An 18,613-nucleotide genomic window follows, 5' to 3' on the forward strand; every position below is an offset into this window, starting at 1 on the left:
ATGGTAGGTTTGAACTGCTGACCTTTTGGTTAGCAGCTGAGCTCTTAGCCACCACACCACCAGGGCTCCATGTTGCTGCATAACAAATTATCCACTTAGCGGCTTAAAACAATAATATTTATTGTTTCTCCTAGTTTCTGTGAGTCAGGAATTTGGTAGCGGCTTGGCTGGGCAGTCATGGTTACAATTTTCTCATGGGATTCATTTGGATGTGAGCCAGGGCTGCAGTCATACGAAGGCTTGAATGGGACTGGAAGATTCGCTTCCAATATGGCTCTCACATGGCTGGCAAGTTGGTGGGGACTTCAGTTCCTCTATTCGTGGGCCTATCCTGAGAGCTGCTTATGTTCTCACTGCTAAGTGTTCTCAGGAGACTGCTGGCCTCTCTCAGAGCAAGTGTCAGGGGATGTCCCCAGCAAGGAAAGACCCTCACTGTGCATCCTGGCAGATAATCTGAAGAACTGACACGTATCCTTTTCCAGATTCATGAGCTTATTCAGGGAAAGTTACTGACACAGGCAAGCAGCTGCGGCTGGTTGAAGTATTTTCCACAACCACCTAGCAAGGGACCCAAGCTTATATACCATTCCAGTTGGGACCAACGCTCATCATTTTCTCCCACGTCCTTGGGCAGTCGGTGTTCCCAGGGACTTCACATCCAGGCCCAGATGTTTTCCTTCTTGTTGCTAAGGCATTCTTCGGCCTTGGCTGCTGGCCCAATCATGCCACTCCCAGCCTTGTACCCGAGCCCAAGTCCATCCCAAATTCATTCCCGGCATGCTTCAGGGAAGAGCAAAGCTGATTCTATTAGGGAGGGGATGCATATAGCTGAATTGCATTACCCTACAGCAAGTGACCCGAGAGACAAAGGCAGAAGTTGCAAATCTTTTATGATCTAGCCTTGAAAGTCACCCACTGTAACTTCCGCCATAATCTATTGTTCACATTGACCCCACCAGACCACTGTAGGGGAAAACTACCAGAAGGTGAGGATCATTGGGATCTACCTTGAAGACTGGCTGTACTCACATACAGAGTAACTCAAATATACATATTGTCTTACTAACCTGTGGCTACAAAATAAAATCATATTTTAATGTAAATCATGATGGCTTAAGCTCTCATGCCCACCTCCTGGCAACTTCCTGGCCTCCCGCATTTTTAATAATATCTCAGAATGTAGCTCTCGTGTTTTCTGGAGCAGTCCCTTGTGTTCTCCAGCCTCAGCCTTCCGAACCTGCTGCTGCTCTGCTGACTGTTACCCTTGTGAGATATCCGCTCCACTGGGTGCCACTGTCCTGCACAGATGACTGTCACCAACGCTCCCACCACTGACTTTGGGGAGTGCTTAATATCCCCACAGAAAAGTGTGACGAGTCCCAGAGCACAACCGAAGCCAGGCTGTGACTGTTAACAGTCTTTTGGGAGGGTTTGGGGGTACCAGAAAAGTGTAGCACACAGTGTAATTTACACTGCTATTAGTAGTGGCCGCTTGGAGACGTTCACAGTCTAAATCCACCCACAGAATTTTACAAACCCAGGTCGCCTAGAAACTCCACCACCACCAGATGGTGTCCTCTTTCTTGCCTGTGCCCCACAAAAGACAAACTACACCAGAAGTCTGTCATCAGTCCAATTCCTAAGCTCTGGGACGTTTAGTTTGAAATAACACCATAGGTAGAACTTGACTGTCCACTCCACAGCATGCAGGATCAAGCGCCCTCCATTTCTTGTTTACAGCCTCTCCTCCAGCACTGAATGAAGAAAAAAAGCCTGTGTACTCTCTGAGCATACCTCTGCATCCCACTTCCTCGGCTCTCACAATGTGTTGCTCAAATAGTACTGGCACTCTGCAAGGATATACAGTAATGCACAAGCCTTTCTTTTTCCCCCCAGTTGCTGTTGAGTCCATTCCAACTCATGGCAACCCCATGTGTATCAGAGTAGAACTGCGCTTCATAGTGTTTTTAATGGCTGATTTTTCAGAAGTAGATTGCCAGGACTTTCTTCCAAGGTGCCTCTGGGTGGACTCAAACCCCCAAACTTTCGGTTAGCAGCTGAGCACATTAACTGTTTGCACCACCCCAGGACTCTTCCCCAAGAACTGCTGTTGTTGTAGTTAGCTGCTGTCAAGTTGACGCCAACTCCTGGTGATCCCAATTACAATGGGACCAGACCGTGGTCATCCATAGGGCTTTCACTGGCTGATTTTTCAAAAGTAGATCAGCAAGCCTTTATTCCTAGTCTGTCTTAGTCTGGAAGCTCCACTGAAACCTGTTCAGCACCATAGCAACATGGAACCCTACAACAACAGACGGGTGGTGGTGCAAATAAAAAAAATAGGAGTGAGTAATTGCTTTGCATTTACATAGCCCAAGAGGCCACTCCAGGGTGTTTCCCAGGATTAAGAGTCAGTACCAAAGGGAAATTTGATCCTCTGCTTTTGGAAACTAGTGTTTCCAGCTGCTTTACTCATCAAGGTTAAAAAATAAACTCCCAGCTTCTGTCAGCCTAGTTATCACGTCACCTGCCATAATTACTTGTTGGAAAGCCTGTCTCCTCTTCACTAGAGAGCCCAAAGTTCAGACAGCAAAAAGATATCGACAGCAGAGATGTTAAAGGAATAAGTGTGCCTAGAGATAGAAAATAACGTCAAACAGATTGTCACGTGCGAACCGTGGGCTGCAGTGAAATGTGAGGCCTTGGAGTCAGACAGATGTGGATCCACGTTACAGTGGGATGCATCCCTCATGATGGAGTGACTTGGGCTTCTCTAAGCCTTGGTTTCTTCACCTGTTAAGTGATGGTGTTGCTGTTAGGTGCAATCTAGTTGGTTTTTTTTATTTCTATTGGGTCAGTTGTAATGTCTCCACTTTCCTTTCTTATTTTGGTTATTTGCATCTTTTCTCTTTTTTTGTCAGTCTAGCTCAAGGATTGTCAATTTTATTGATCTTTTCAAAGAATTAAGTTCTAGTTTTGTTGATTCTCTCTTTATTTATCTTTTTTCAACTTTATTTTTTGACCTGATCTTTGTTATTGCCTTTCTTATGGTAGGTATAGTCTTAGTTTGCTATTCTCCTTCTAGTTCCTCAAGTTGTAAAGTTAGGCTGTTGATTTGAGATTTTTCTTCTCTTTTCATGTAAACATTTACTGCTGTAAGTTTCCCTCTGAGTATTGCCTTTGTTGCATTCCATAAATTTTGGTATGTTGTGCTTTCATTTTCATTAGACCGTAAGAAATTTGTGGTTTATTTTTTGATCCACTGGTAGTTTAATAGTGTGTTGTTTTTCCACACCTTTTTTTTTTTTAATCGATTTCTAGCTTCACTCCATTATGGTCAGAGAAAATACTTCATATGATTTAAATCTTTTTAAATTTATCAAAACTTGCTTTGTGACCTACCATGTAGTCTATCTTGGAGAATGAGCCATGTGCACTGGAGCAGAGTGTTTTACGTGTGTCTGTTTAGTCTAATTGCTTTATAGTATCATTCAGATTCTCTGTTTTTTTGTTAATCTTTTCTCTAAATATTCTGTCCAATATTGAAAGTGGTATATTAAATTCTCCAACTATTATTACAGTGCTATCTATTTCTTCCTTCAATTCTATCAGTGTTTGCTTTATATGTTTAGGAGTTCCAATGTTGGGTGCATATATATTTATGATTGTTAAATCTTCTTGATGAATTGACACTTTTATAACTATATAAAGTCCATCTTTATCCCTTTTAATGGATTTTGTCTTAAAGTCTGCTTTGTCTGATATTAGGATCACCACCCCAATTCTTTTGATTATTATTTGCATGCAATATTTTTTCCATCCTTTCACTTTCAACCTATTTGTGTTCTTCAGTCTAAGGTGTGTCTCTTATAAACAATATATAGTTGGATCATGTTTCTTAATCCATTCTGCCACTCCCTGCCTTTTGATTGGTACATTTAGTCCATTTACATTCATTGTAATTAGCAATAAGAAGTGACTTATTTCTGCCATTTTGTTATTTGGTTTTAGTGTGTCTTAAACTTTGTCTTTTTCCTTTACTACTGCTTGGTTTTATGTTTTGTTGGTTTATCGTAGTGATCCATTTTGGTTACCTTCTCCTTTCCTTTTGTGTATTTTTTTTTTATATTTTTGGGGGGAGTTACCATGAATATTACATTTAAGATCTTGTATTTATAACATTCTAGGGTAAGTCAGCACCAACTTAACTTCAGTAACATACAAGAAATTTTATACCTATACCATCCTTCTCCCTCCCATTTTGTTGTTGCTATCACTAATTATGTCTTTATATTTCATGTACCCTGTAACATAATCTTATCCTTTTTATACATTTTTTTGTCATTAGAAAGCATGAAAGACAAAACAAGTAGAATTATCAAGCATGAATACCTTATTACTAGTCCTTATACTTGTCCATGTAATTCCCTTTATTAAGGATCTTTCTTTTTATGTATGGCTTTGAACTGCTTTCTAGTGTCTTTTCCCTTTCATCTGCAGAACTCCCATTTGTGTTTTTTGTAGGGCTGGTCTGGTGAAATATGAACTCTCTCAACTTCTGTTTGTCTGGGAATCTTTTAATTTCACCCTCATTCCTGAAGGACAGTTTTGGTGGGTATAGTATTCTTGGTTGACAGTATTTTTCTTTCCACTCTTTAAATATATCATTACATTACCTTCTGGCCACCAGTGTTTTTGAGGAGAAATCAGCATTTGATCTTATCGGGGATCTTTTGTATGCGACTGCTTCTCTCTCACTGCTTTCTGTATTCTCTCTTTATCCTTACTTTTTGAGAGCTTGCCTATGATGACTTGGTGTAGATCTCTTTGGCTTTATCCTGCTTGGAGTTCTTTGAGCTCCTTGGATTTGTAAATTCATTTCCTTTGTCAGATTGGGGAAATTTTCTGTCATTATTTCTTCAACTATTCCTTCTGGCTCTTTCTCTCTCTCATCCCCTTCTGGAATTCCCATAATGTGTATATTAGGTCTCTTGATGTGCCATAATTTCATTAAACTCTGCCTAGCTTACTTGAGTCTCCATTTTTATTGCTCCTCGGCCTCTGTAATTTTGACTATCTTATCCTCTAATGTGCTGATTCTTTCTTCAGCCTGATTAAATCTGTTGTTAAATCCTTCAGTTGTACTTCTGATTTCAGTTATTGTCCTTTTCAGTTGTAACATTTGTTTGGTTTCTCTTTATCACTTTTTTAAAACTCCCTTTTTTCCATGCATGATTTTCCTTATTTCTTTTAGATCTTTGTCTATGCTTTCCCTTAACTCTTTAATTATGTTTAATGTTGTTGTACTCTTCCATTCTTTTTATTATTCAGTCTTCCACAGATGCACTTTCACTTCCTTCATCATGCTCATTTGGATGGGCCATCATTTCTCTTTTCCTTGCGTGTCTTCTGATATCTTGTTGGGGCAATGAAATTTCTGAGGGTGTTAACTTTCTCAGTTCTCCCCAGTATTTGGTGCTTTCACCTGCACTACTTTCTGCAAAAAACTCTTAGGTGGGCAGAGCCTTTGGCCTTTGCTTACCATTTCCTCTCCCTGTCTGTGATAGCTTCTTCTCCCTACCTCATTTAATTAGGATTTGAAAGTTCATGATCTTGGTTTTCAACTTTCAGTGTCTCCCAAACATACTCTAGAACACACTGTGGTCAATCTGTCCACCAGTGAGCACATCCACTCAAGTGAGATATCACTAATCATACTAATCAATCTGTCCACCACGGGATATAGTCCCCTCTGTCTGGTTATTACTCCCATTCCTTCTCTGTTTCTGCAACCATGTTTTCAGTTGGAAAACTCACCCAGTGAGCCCTCTTTCGGGTTGGGTGTTACAGTCCAGTTTTGCCCAAGGCTTCCTTCCCTGCTCTGTGGGGGCTGCTTAAATCTCCATTTCAGTAGAAGGGGCTGCCATGCCCCAGAAGGACCTCCAAGAGATCTGTCTTGTTGTTTCAGAGCTCTGGTGGCCCTGTGGTGGTTGGGGGAGCAGTCTCCACTTAGGTAATCTACCACATAGCTCCACTGTAGGAACTCTTCTGTTTGTATCACTCCAGCAGCTGATAAGTTACTGGGTGGGAGAGGGGCTGTCATTTTCCAAAAGGTCCCCCGGGGAGGTCTGCCTTGTTGCTAGCAGAGCCCTACCCCTGGAGTATGTTGGCTGTGGATGTAGCCTTTACTCAAGATGCCTGCTTCCTAGCATACAATAGCCTCAGTCAGCAGTCCTCAGCACTGACCAGAAGTGGGAGCAGGCATACCCCAACCTGATCCCCAGGAAAGTCTGTCTTGTTGACTTCAGAGGTCTAAGCTATGGGGTATGCAGGCAGGCAGGTAGAGTGCTGACTATGGGAACAGATTCTACTGCAGAGTACTTTCTGTAGCAATTTGCAGAAGCCTGACAGCTGCCTATGACCAGGTGAGGGAGGAGCTGCCATGTTCTGACTGGACCCCTAGGGAGGTCTGCCTTGTTGCTCTCAGACCCCCTCTCCCCCACAGTATGTTGGTTGTGGGTGTAGCCTCCCTTCAAGATGCCTGCTCTTTAGCACATAGTAGCCTCAGTCAGTGGTCCTCAGTGCTGACCAGAATGGGCAACAGACAGACCCAAACTGACCCCCAGGAGGTCTGTTGTGCTGGCTACAGAGGCCTGAGCTATGGGGTGCACAGGAAGGCAGGTAGAGTGTTGACCATGGGAGCAGACTCCACTGCATGGGGCCTCTGTAGCTATTTTTAGCAGCCTTGCAGCTGACAGTGTCCAAATGTGTGTGGTGCTGGCATGCTCTGAATGGATCCCTGGGGAGGTCTGCCTTTTTCATTTTAGAGCAGTAGATTGGGGTTCTGTCTCTTTGTATAAGCAGGGGGTGTGATGGTTAGGGAAGCAAGTTCTTTTGCTAGGGCTGCTTCCCCAGTTCACAGCAGCTGGCAGCCCACATGGCTGAGGGGAGGGGCAAGGACAATGGGAGAAGTGATTTTCCTACTCTATTTGTCTCTCTGTTGGTTTGTTGCCTCTTGCCTGTGTGCAGTTCCCTACTGCTGTTCTCTGCCCCCAGATTCAGAGTCCCTCAAGGCCAAGCACCAGTTCCTTGTTGTATTTCTTGTGGTATTTGTGGGAGAGGGTTGGAATGATGGTTTGTTTACACCACCATCTTCCCAGAATCCCATTGATTTTTGACTTATAGTGACCCCACGTGACAGAGTAGAACCACCCCGTAAGATTTCCTAGGCTATAATCTTTACTGTGTCTTTCTCCCGCAGGGCCACTGAGTGGGTTCAAACCACCAACCTTTTTGTTAGCAGCCAAGTGTTTAACCATTTGTACTACCCAGGCTCCTTAAAATGATGGTAATAATCTATCTCACAGGGTTGAGGAGTAAATGAGAAAATATATAATAAAGATATGCCAGGTAGGTAGGCAGGCTATGTTCCAGGTACAGCACTAGATGTTGGGAATAGAGTGAATAAAAAGGGATTTCTATCTTCACTGCAGAGAAGCCTTGGTGGTGCAATGGTTACAGTGTTCAGCTGCTAACTGAAAAGATTGATGGTTTGAACCCACCAGTGGTTCTGCAGGAGAAAAGAACTGGTGATCTGCTTCTGTAAATACTGCAGCCCAGGAAACCCTATAGGGCAGTTCTACTCTGTCCTACAGGGCTCCTGTGAGTCAGAATAGCCTTGACAGCAATGGGTTTTTTTGATCTTCACTGAGATTCTAGTTCAGAAGGGAAGACATATATTAAATAAAGAATTAACTAATTACATTTGTGGTGTATACTATAAAGAAGCCTCCTGTTGCCGTCAAGTTGATTCCAACTCATAACGACCTTAAAGGACAGAGTAGAACCACCCCACAGGGTTTCCAGGGTGTGCCTGGTGGATTTGAACTGATGACCTCTTGGTTAGCAGCCATTGCACTTAACCGCTACGCCACCAGTGTTTCTTAAAGAAACCGAAGGCACCATAAAAAGAGGCCTGACCTAATGTAGGATGGCAGGGAATGTGGCCTTCAGGAAGTGATGCAAAGCTGGGGAGTCTGGGGAGAACATGTCAGATTTCAGTCAGAGCATTCTAGGCTTATGGAAGGTGCTCAATAAATGGAAGCTGCTACTATGCATACTGAGAATATAATAAATGTGTGAATTTGAGCAATCAGCCTAACTTCTTTGAGCATTAGTATGTTCATCTGTAAAATGGGGATACCTACCTCTTCAGTCTTTTTGTGATGGTTTGATAAGGCAATGTATGTAATGTGTCAAGCATAGTGCCTAACAGAGAAGACATAATATATGTTAGTAATATTATTATTGTTCACTAATTAGGATTGGTTACATAATTTACAGGGCCCAGTGCAAAATAAAAATGCAGGGCCCCTTGTTAAAAAAAAATAAGAAATTCAAGACGGCAACAGCAGAGCTGTCACACACTCATGAAGCCAGCCCAGTCACTAATGTCATATATACATATGTATAAATGTATATATGTATATATATATAGTATATACCATAAATATTATATATATGCACATATGATTTTATACAGTGTTACCTATGCAGCAAGGTTAAATTTTTCTTGAGTGCAACTTCCAGAACTCAACCTGTTGAATTCAATTTACAGGATAAAATACAAACTTCTTCAATAGATGATTGGTGCTCACATTTTTCTCAACATTTTATTACAAAATATTTTAAACAGCAAAGTTGAAAGAATTTTACAGTGAACACATGTATATACGCCACCTGAATTCTATTAACATTTTATTATATTTGCTTAGTTATGTATCTATCCATCTATTCATTCCTCCATCCATAAATCCACCTTATTTCTGGTGTATTTCAAAGTAAATTATACACACCAATATCACTAACTAAATTCCAATTTTTTTACAGTTTTCTTTCTTTTTGTATACAATTGATGTGCAGACGAATGCACAAATCTTAACAGTAAATTCTCCAAGAGTGACAAATATACTCTGGTAGCCAAAAGCCTTATCAAGGTATAGAACATTACCATCGTCCTAGTTAATCCCTACCCTCGTCTCTCCCAGAGGCAATTACTCTTCTGTTTTTTTTTTTCTAGTGATTAAATTTTACAAAGGGGCCTTGATAAAGACTTAGCTTCCGTGCTTTCTCATGTGGGCACATGGAAAACCCTGTGGTCTGTGAAATAGGAAAGGTAACTCTAGGATACCCTGGTACAGTGAACAAATATTTGTTTAGTCAATGAGTAAAACAAATGGAATCATCTGGGTGCTTTTTCTTTTTTATACTCTCACTTTTCGGTAAAAGCAATCTAATGTGTACTCAACAACAAAAAACTGTAAATATGAAAAAAATACAGATAAAATTAAAAATCATTGGGGAAAAACGTCTTTAATATTTTGATATTTTCATACTTTTTTCCAGGATGTCTTCTTACACAGAGTGCTTCATGTATGAAATTTGATATAAATGGGATCAAACACATTGCTGTCGCAGAACCTGGATATATCACCTAACAGTATGCTATAGATATTTTTCCTTGCCAATAAATATAGGTAAGAATCATTTTTTTTACTATTCAGAAAAGCATATTTTTAGTTAGCTTTCTGACTCTTGTGCCTTCAACACTTTGTCAACGATTTTCTGCAGCTTGATGAGGAACGTACACTTGATCCTGTCACAGACACAGCTAGCCCATGTGGAACCATCATAGGTCCAGCTGACAGGTTTTTGTTTTGGAAGACCTCATAAGGACTTCAGGTCTCAGAGCACGAACCCCTGGCAGCTGGCCTGGGCACACACCACATGCGGATTTGGGTGCTTCACCAATCTTCTGGGTAGAAAGGTAAACAAATTGTATTACCAGGGGTTCGGGACAGCCTAGTTCTGTCAGAGGCTGTATTGTAGGACAGCCTGTTGATGGTAGGTCAGGCACCGGATCATTTTGAATGCCTCTAGATACCATCCTCGGAAGAGCTGGAATCATCATTTTTAACAGGCACGTTAGACAGATACCCCATTCCCAAGGCTAGGATTACTGGGTCACAACACGAGCATATTTTACACGCTGGTTTATGATACCAAAATGCCTTCCAAAGAAGGATGTACAAAATTACATTCACAATTGGGCTAAGTCTTAAATTCTTTAGAGTAGAAAATAAATATTTGTTTTAACTTTTTCCTTTAGGAAAAAAAAAAGAGGGAGACATGTGAAAGGCTAATAAGCCTCTATTTAAACCAGCAAGCAAGAATGTATGTAGCAATGCCCCTGAAGGAACTGCAAAATAAATCCAACTGAACTCAATTAAATAAACAATTATTAAGCATCTACTCTTTTTTTTTTTTTTTTTATGTGCAAAGAGGGGTTAGCTGCTGGGAGGGGAAAAGTAAGAAGTTATGGACCCAATCTTCGAAATACAGTCCAATAGGATAATTTCCTTGGCTACAGCAACTTAAGCTTATTTGAGCCCACATACTGAGACTGGACCAAGGGTCTACTTCTAAAGGGGCACTGACCCCTACATTAAATTGAACAACTTTAAACACATTGGGTTTCGTACAAAACTCAAAAGGTATAAGCGAAAAGCAAGTTGTCTTCCCATTCTTTTCTCTCAGCCCCTACCCTCATCCACAGTTCTCTCCAGAGGTTCCTACTGTTACTAATTTCCTGTATAATTTTCCAGAAAATGCTCTGCATATAGATATATAGGAGTCAGCTGCTAACCAAAAGGCGGGCCGTTGGAGTCCATCCAGAGATGCCTCAGAAGAAAGGTCTGGTCAGCTACTTCCAAAAAATCAGTAATTGAAAACCATATGGGAAGACTCACGTGTACAGAGTAGAACTTCTCTATAGGGTTTTCAAGGCTTTGACCTTTCAGAGGCAGACCATCAGGCCTGTCTTTTGAAGCACCTCTGGGTGGGCTCAAATCTCCAACATTTCAACTAATATTTGAGTGCTTAACTGTTTGCGCCACCCATGTTACATAAATGTTTGGACTCAAATGGATTTAAACTTTGGAAGATAAGTTTCTCTTGGGGGAGAATAGAAACACCCTACCTACACATCTCCCAGTTTCCCAGGGCTGAGTGCATTTTCCCTGAGCTCTGCTCACTCCACTCAGATCTACTGGGAAACAGACACAGATTAAGGAGCCAGAGCTGCACACCATTTGGGTCCAAGGGCTCCAGATATCTGAAGCCTCTCTCTCCATACATGGGGGTCAAGTGATAGAGCTCTGTGTAAACCATTCAGCCTTCAAACCCCTCTTTTCCATCAATTTGACTTGGCTTTTAACTACTAACAAGGTCATGTAATGCAATGTTTTCTAAGGACTATAAATTAGTTTCATTAATGTGCTTTTACCCTTCTTCACAGTAAAAACTATTTCACGCATGTCAAAAAAAAAGAAAACCCTATGGAGCACATTTCTATTCTGACACATGTGGGGTCACCATGAGTCGGAATCAACTTCACGGCACTGGTTTGGTTAAATGTAAGCAAGCATATTCTGAGTGGGCCAAAACATTCACTGTTCACTCATCAGCTTACTTGCACAACTTTTTTTACCGCTTTGCGTATTGCTCTTAAAAAATATCTTGAATTGAATGAAAAACTAATTTGCACTGTAAGCTTTCACCTAAAGCAAAATAAAATTAAAAAAAAAAGGACAAACTATAGAAATCTCAATAATCTGTGGACTCTAGTTAATAATAATATATCACTACTGGTTCATGACATGTAGCAATTATACAATACTAACAGAAAGCACTAATAATAGTGGAAATTGGGTACAGGATATAAAGGTCTCTTTACTATTTTCTCATTTTTTTCTGTAAATCTAAAATTGTTATAAAACAAAGTCTTTTTTTTAAGTTTCTTTTGAAGGAAAGGATAGGTGATAGAAAGTGTTATTTATATTAGGAAGGGCAGAAGATAGAAAATTCTCTTTTAAAAGCTAATTTCATGATATCTTTCTGTTAAGGTAAAAATAAGATCGTGTAAACAAACAAACAAACAAAATACCTTGGAGATCGTTCCACGTCCATTCATATAGAGTTGCTTCACTTTTTTATCATCTACACAATATTCCACTGAATGAATATACCATTATCAATCAGTTCTCTGTTGATGGATTCCTAGGTCAGCCCCAATATTTTGCTAATGCAGACAATGCTACAATGACTATCCTTCTAGACACTGCAACCATTTTGGAATAAGAAATGACTGTGCGAAGTTAGTAATGTTTGGCTTCAGATCAAGTTAGTACTAACTTGACAGGGATATTTATTGGGTTATAGTACAAAGCATTAAACATATATGCTGTGTGTCTGAAATACGTATTCCCAAACAACTGCTTGAAACAAAATAAAAGCAGAAAAGCCAACAGGAAATCTCCACCCACTGAGTCAGACTCCTCAGGCAGGAGTAAATAGATAAGCCTTATTCAGTGTCTTCCAGGTCCACAGCCGAACTCTGTCACACTAAGAAGGAGGGCTCATTGTGATGAGTGCGTGCCTTGGCACGAAGAACTTCCTCTAAAGAGTTTGGATCCAGCAATATGGACAAATATTCATTTGTCACACAAATAATTCATCAAAAGCTTTTGGACATGCAAGCGGAGAGGCAGATTTCCTTTTGCCCTTCCCACTGACTTTTTTTTTTTGGTGCGTCATTTTGAAATAATAAAAAAACTTAGAGAAAAGTCTCAAGAACAGCACAAAGAATGACTACATCCTTTATCCAAATTCACCACTTCTTAACATTTTGCCAGATTTGCTTTATCTTCCTCTTTCTCCTTCTCTCTGTATTTGTGTGTATGTGTGTATGTGAGTTATTTAAGAGTAGGCATGCCCCATTACCCCTTAATGCTTCAGTATGTATTTCCTAAGAACATGGATATCCCATTGATTTTGGGCGGGAAAGACTGACATGGCAGCTTCCATCTGCCCTTCCATAGAATCATGGACGTTCAGAGCTAGAAGGAACTGAAAGGTGTCTAGTTTAATTCCTTTATTTAACTCACAAGGCAACTCAGAATTGGTCAGTGAGTCAGCCAAGGTCAGGTCACCAGATAGTGTTACCCCTGGAAGGCGAACTCAGATTTCCTGATCCTCTCTTCTGGCTCTCACCACTCTATAGATTGCCTCTGTCCAAACTATTCAGTAAATTTTATAAATGAGGAAACCATGGCTCAGAGAGGGGATATAATTTGTCCAAGATCAAGTAGGAAGTTACTTGCCTGGTTTCCTCAGGCAACCATATCTTTTTGCTAAGGGACTCATGGAGAAGGCTAATTTCCCTGAATGCGTACTTGGTAAGTAAGCTGATGAGTAGACGTTAATGTTTAGAGTAGACATCTAATGTTTTTGCCTGCCCAACAGTCCTTCTCCCTCCTCCTGGCAACAGCTTTAGGAAACCTTCCCTCTTCCTCATATAGAGTTAGTAGAAGTGCCCTTCAAAGTATCCCACCTTTCTGCCATGAAGTGGGCATGTAACCCAAGCCAGCCCAATCAGCTTCTCTGGGGCATTTGAATCTTGAGGAGAGTGAATCAAGGATTGAAAAAGGATAAGCTGACTCCTCCTAAAGGTGGTGTCTATTGGCTCTTGTCACTCATCAGCTCCGCTTCCCATCTTTCCTGAGACTTGCTTCTTCAGTATTTCTTTTCATTCTCTGAACTACCCCACGTCTTTCCAATAACTTCCACAGGCTTATGTTAACCAGGATCAGTTTCTATTGTTGCACAATTCTCTAACACAAACTTTAACCAATAACAGCTAAAAAGTTTTATTCCCAGAGCCCTTCTTTCAGAAACACTTACCCAAACAAAACTGTGACTTGAAGTGCGCAGAAAAAAGTTGGCCCTGGGTACACCTTTCCCCAAAGCTGAGTGTGGAAATGCCTACAGGCTTTCAACTTTGCTGTTCAGTCTCACTAATGACACCCATTTCCACACTCCCAGAAGCGACTATTCCTGGAAAATGCAGAGCAGCCTTTGTATTAACTGTAGCTCTCAGAAATGTTTCCAACAAGAGGGCACTGCTTTAGTCAGGGGTTATTATAACTCCATCTCCCCTAAACTGCTCCATCTGGGCCATAGAACGATGAAATACAATCTGACTTCAGCACAAGAACCCAGGGTGGGCTCCGTGCCCGATGGACTCCAGGGCCCGTTGCCAGCAGGAAGTGAAGACGCCACTCATTGTCTTTCCTGACAATGTATTCCTGGCCTCCTGAGACCAACTTTTGGAAGGAACTCAAACTCACATGTATGTAGAAACACAGAGATGTCTCCAGAATGACATCCAGACGGCATAGTCCAAATCTACATGAAGGAAAAAAATCTCCATAAAAGCATAATCATCTGCAAAGAGGTTTCCAAGCTCACATAGAAAACAACTCTTTTTAAAAAAAAAAAGAAAGATTATTACTCAGAGCAGTTTAGTTTCTCATTAGTCACTCAAGAGCCAGACCTTGTCCCTATCTTTGGGTAGCCAAATATCCAATCATTTAACAAGTGTTTATGTGCGTACTATGTGCCAGGTGCTGTGCTACATGCCGGAGGAACAACAGACAGTAAAAAACAGAGCCCTTGCTCTGATGATGCTTAAAGTCCAAAGGGGAAATAGACATTTAAGCAAGTCATGCCCCACTATAAACCGTGTAAGACAAGTACAAAGATCTGTGAAAACGATTAGGAGTGGATGATTTTCTTTAAAACAAACAATTTCCATAATTTCAAGTGAATTTCTTAAAAGAACTGGAAGACAATCCTACCCCCTACCCCTTAGTCTGTAAATGGGAAGTGCAGCCCTGGCTCAGAAAAGCCGTAGAGGATCTAATCTCCCTTCCAGAGCAAAACCTAAGGGTTCCGACTATATTTTCGTACTGCATTAACCATTACTGTTTTCAAAGCCAAAGAAAACAGGAAAATCATTCAGTTAAAATGTCCTAAAGAGTAAAAGACTATCATTTCAAAGGCAAATACAGATTGGGAGGTATATTAGTTTTCCATTGCTGCTGTAACAAATTACCACAAATTTAGTGGTTTAAAACAACACAAATCTATTATATTACAGCTCTGTAGATTAAAAGTCCATGATGGTCTCACTGGATTAAAATCAATGTGTTGGCAGGACACAGTTCCCTTCTGGAGGCTCTAGGAGAATATCTGTTTCCTTACCCTTTTTTCCAGCTTCTAGAGGCTGCATTTATTCCTTGGCTCATGGCCCCTTCCTCTGTCTTCAAAGCTAGCAATGTTGGGTAGAGTCCTCATGTCACATTTCTCTGACCTACTCTCTGCCACTTTTAAGGACTCATATGACTCAAAGTATGTCTACCCGATAACTCAGGATAATCTCCCCATCTCAAATTCCAAACCCTTAGTCACACATGCCCCACACGTGTGTCAGTTTGTCGTACCGTGGGGGCTTGTGTGTTGCTGTGACGCCGGAAGCTATGCCACCGGTATTCAGATACCAGCAGGGTCACCCATGGAGGACAGGTTTCAGCTGAGCTTCCAGACTAAGACAGACTAGGAAGAAGGACCCAGCTGTCTACTTTTGAAAAGCATTAACCAGTGAAAACCTTACGAATAGCAGCAGAACACTGTCCGATATAGTGGTGGGAGATGAGCCCCCCAGGTTGGAAGAGACTCAAAAGATGGCTGGGGAAGAGCTGCCTCCTCGAAGTAGAGTGGGACTTAATGACGTGGATGGAGTAAAACTTTCAGGACCTTCATTTGCTGATGTAGCGCAACTCAAAATGAGAAGAAACAGCTGCAAACATCCATTAACAATCGGAACCTGGAATGTACTAAGTATGAACCTAAGAAAATTGGAAATCGTCAAAAATGAAATGGAACACATAAACATGAATATCCTAGGCATTAGTGAGCTGAAAGGGACTGGTATTGGCCATTTTGAATCGGACAATCATATAGTCTACTATGCTGGGAATGACAACTCGAAGAGGAATGGTGTTGCATTCATTGTCAAAAAGAACGTTTCAAGATCTATGCCGAAGTACAACGCTGTCAGTGATAGGATAATATCCATACGCCTATAAGTAAGACCAGTTAATATGACTATTATTCAAATTTACGCACTAACCACTAGGGCCAAAGATGAAGAAATAGAAGATTTTTATCAGCTGCTACTGTCTGAAATTGATCGAACATGCAATCAAGATGCATTGATAATTACTGACGATTGGAATGCAAAAGTTGGAACCAAAGAAGAAGGATCAGTAGTTGGAAAATATGGCCTTGGTGACAGAAACAATGCCGGGGCGTGAATGATAGAATTTTGCAAGACCAGCAACTTTTTCATTGCAAATACCTTCTTTCACCAACATAAATGGCGACTATAAAAAAAAAAAAAATTTTTTTTTTTTTTTATACACATGGACCTCGCCAGATGGAACACACAGAAATCAAATTGACTATATCTGTGGAAAGAGACGATGGAAATGCTTAATATCATCAGTCAGAACAAGGCCAGGGGCCAACTGTGGAACAGATGATTAATCGCTCATATGCAAGTTCAAGCTGAAACTGAAGAAAAGCAGAGCAAGTCCACAAGAGCCAAAATATGACCTTGAGTATATCCCACCTGAATTTAGAGACCATCTGAAGAATAGATTTGATGCGCTGAACACTAGTGACCAAAGACTAGGCGAGTTGTGGAATGACATCAAGGACATCATCCATGAAGAAAGCAAGAGGTCACTGAAAAGACAGGAAAGAAAGAAAAGACCAAGGTGGAAGTCAGAGGGGACTCTGAAACTTGCTCTTGAGCGTCGAGCAGCTAAAGCAAAAGGAAGAATTGATGAAGTAAAAGAACTGAAGATTTCAAAGGGTGGCTCGAGAAGACAAAGTAAAGTATTATAATGACACGTGCAAAGAGGTGGAGATGGTAAACCACAACGGAAGGACACGCTCAGCGTTTCTCAAGCTGAAAGAACTGAAGAAAAAATTCAAGCCTCGAGTTGCAATAGTGAAGGATTCCATGGGGAAAATATTAAATGATGCAGGAAGCATCAAAAGAAGATGGAAGGGATACACAGAGTTATTATACCAAAAAGAATGAGTCGATGTTCAACCATTTCAAGAGGTAGCATATAATCAGGAACCAATGGTACTGAAGGAAGAAGTCCAAGCTGCTCTGAAGGCATTGGCGAAAAACCAGTCTCCAGGAATTGATGGAATATCAGTTGAGATGTTTCAACAAACAGATGCATTGCTGGAGGTGCTCACTCATCTATGCCAAGAAATATGGAAGACAGCTTCCTGGCCAACTGGCTGGAAAAGATCCATATTTCCTGGCCAACTGGCTGGAAGAGATCCATATTTATGCCTATTCCCAAGAAAGGTGATCCAACCAAATGTGAAAATTATAGAACAATATCATTAATATCACATGGAAGCAAAATTTTACTGAAGATCATTCAAAAATGGCTACAGCAGTATATCGACAGGGAACTGCCAGAAATTCAGGCCGGTTTCAGAAGAGGACGTGGAACCAGGGATATCATTGCTGATGTCAGATGGATCCTGGCTGGAAGCAGAAAATACCAGAAGGATGTTTAAAAAGAAAAAAACTTTTAGAAGGATGTTTACCTGTGTTTTATTGACTATGTAAAGGCATTCGACTGTGGATCATGACAAACTATGGATAACACTGCGAAGAATGGGAATTCCAGAACACTTAATTGTGCTCATGAGGAACCTTTCCATAGAACAAAAGGTGGTTGTTTGGACAGAACAAGGGGATACTGACTGGTCTAAAGTCAGGAAAGGTGTGCGTCTGGGTTGATTCTTTCACCATACCTATTTAATCTGTATGCTGAACAAATAATCCAAGAAGCTGGACTATATGAAGAAGAACGGGGCATCAGGATTGGAGGAAGACTGATAAACAACCTGTGTTATGCAGATGACACAGCCTTGCTTGCTGAAAGTGAAGAGGACTTGAAGCACTTACTAATGAAGATCAAAGACCACAGGCTTCAGTATGGATTGCACCTCAGCATAAAGAAAACAAAAATCCTCACAACTGGACCAATGAGCAACATCATGAGAAACGGAGAAAAGACTGAAGTTGTCAGGAATTTCATTTGACTTGGATTCACAATCAACAGCCATGGTAGGAGCAGTCAAGAAATCAAAAGACGCATTGCATTGGGTAAATCTGCTGCAAAGGACCTCTTCAAAGTGTTGAAGAGCAAAAATGTCACCCTGAAGACTAAGGTGCGCCTGACCCAAGCCATGATATTTTCAATCACATCATATGCCTGTGAAAGCTGGACAATGAATAAGGAAGACCAAAAAAGAACTGATGTCTTTGGATTGTGGTGTTGGAGATGAATATTGAATATACCATGGACTGCCAAAAGAACGAACAAATTTGTCTTAGAAGAGGTACAGCCAGAATGCTCCTTAGAGGCAAGGATGGCGAGACTGCGTCTTACATACTTTGGACATGTTGTCAGGAGGGATCAGTCCCTGGAGAAGGACATCATGCTTGGCAGAGTATGGGATCAGCAGAAGAGAGCAAGGCCCTCAACGAGGTGGCTGCAACAATGAGCTCAAGCATAACAACGATTGTAAGGATGGCTCAGGACCGGGCAGTGTT

The 18,613-nt window shown here is 41.0% G+C and overlaps 1 pseudogene; it reads right to left on the reverse strand.

Moving 5' to 3' along the window:
- Window positions 1-9,579: 9,579 nt before the first annotated feature.
- On the reverse strand, window positions 9,580-16,057 carry LOC126063641 (60S ribosomal protein L34-like; annotated as a pseudogene).
- Window positions 16,058-18,613: the final 2,556 nt, after the last annotated feature.

This window comes from Elephas maximus, chromosome 20 (genome assembly GCF_024166365.1).
Source record: "Elephas maximus indicus isolate mEleMax1 chromosome 20, mEleMax1 primary haplotype, whole genome shotgun sequence".
In the NCBI taxonomy this organism is placed as follows: Eukaryota; Metazoa; Chordata; class Mammalia; order Proboscidea; family Elephantidae; genus Elephas; species Elephas maximus.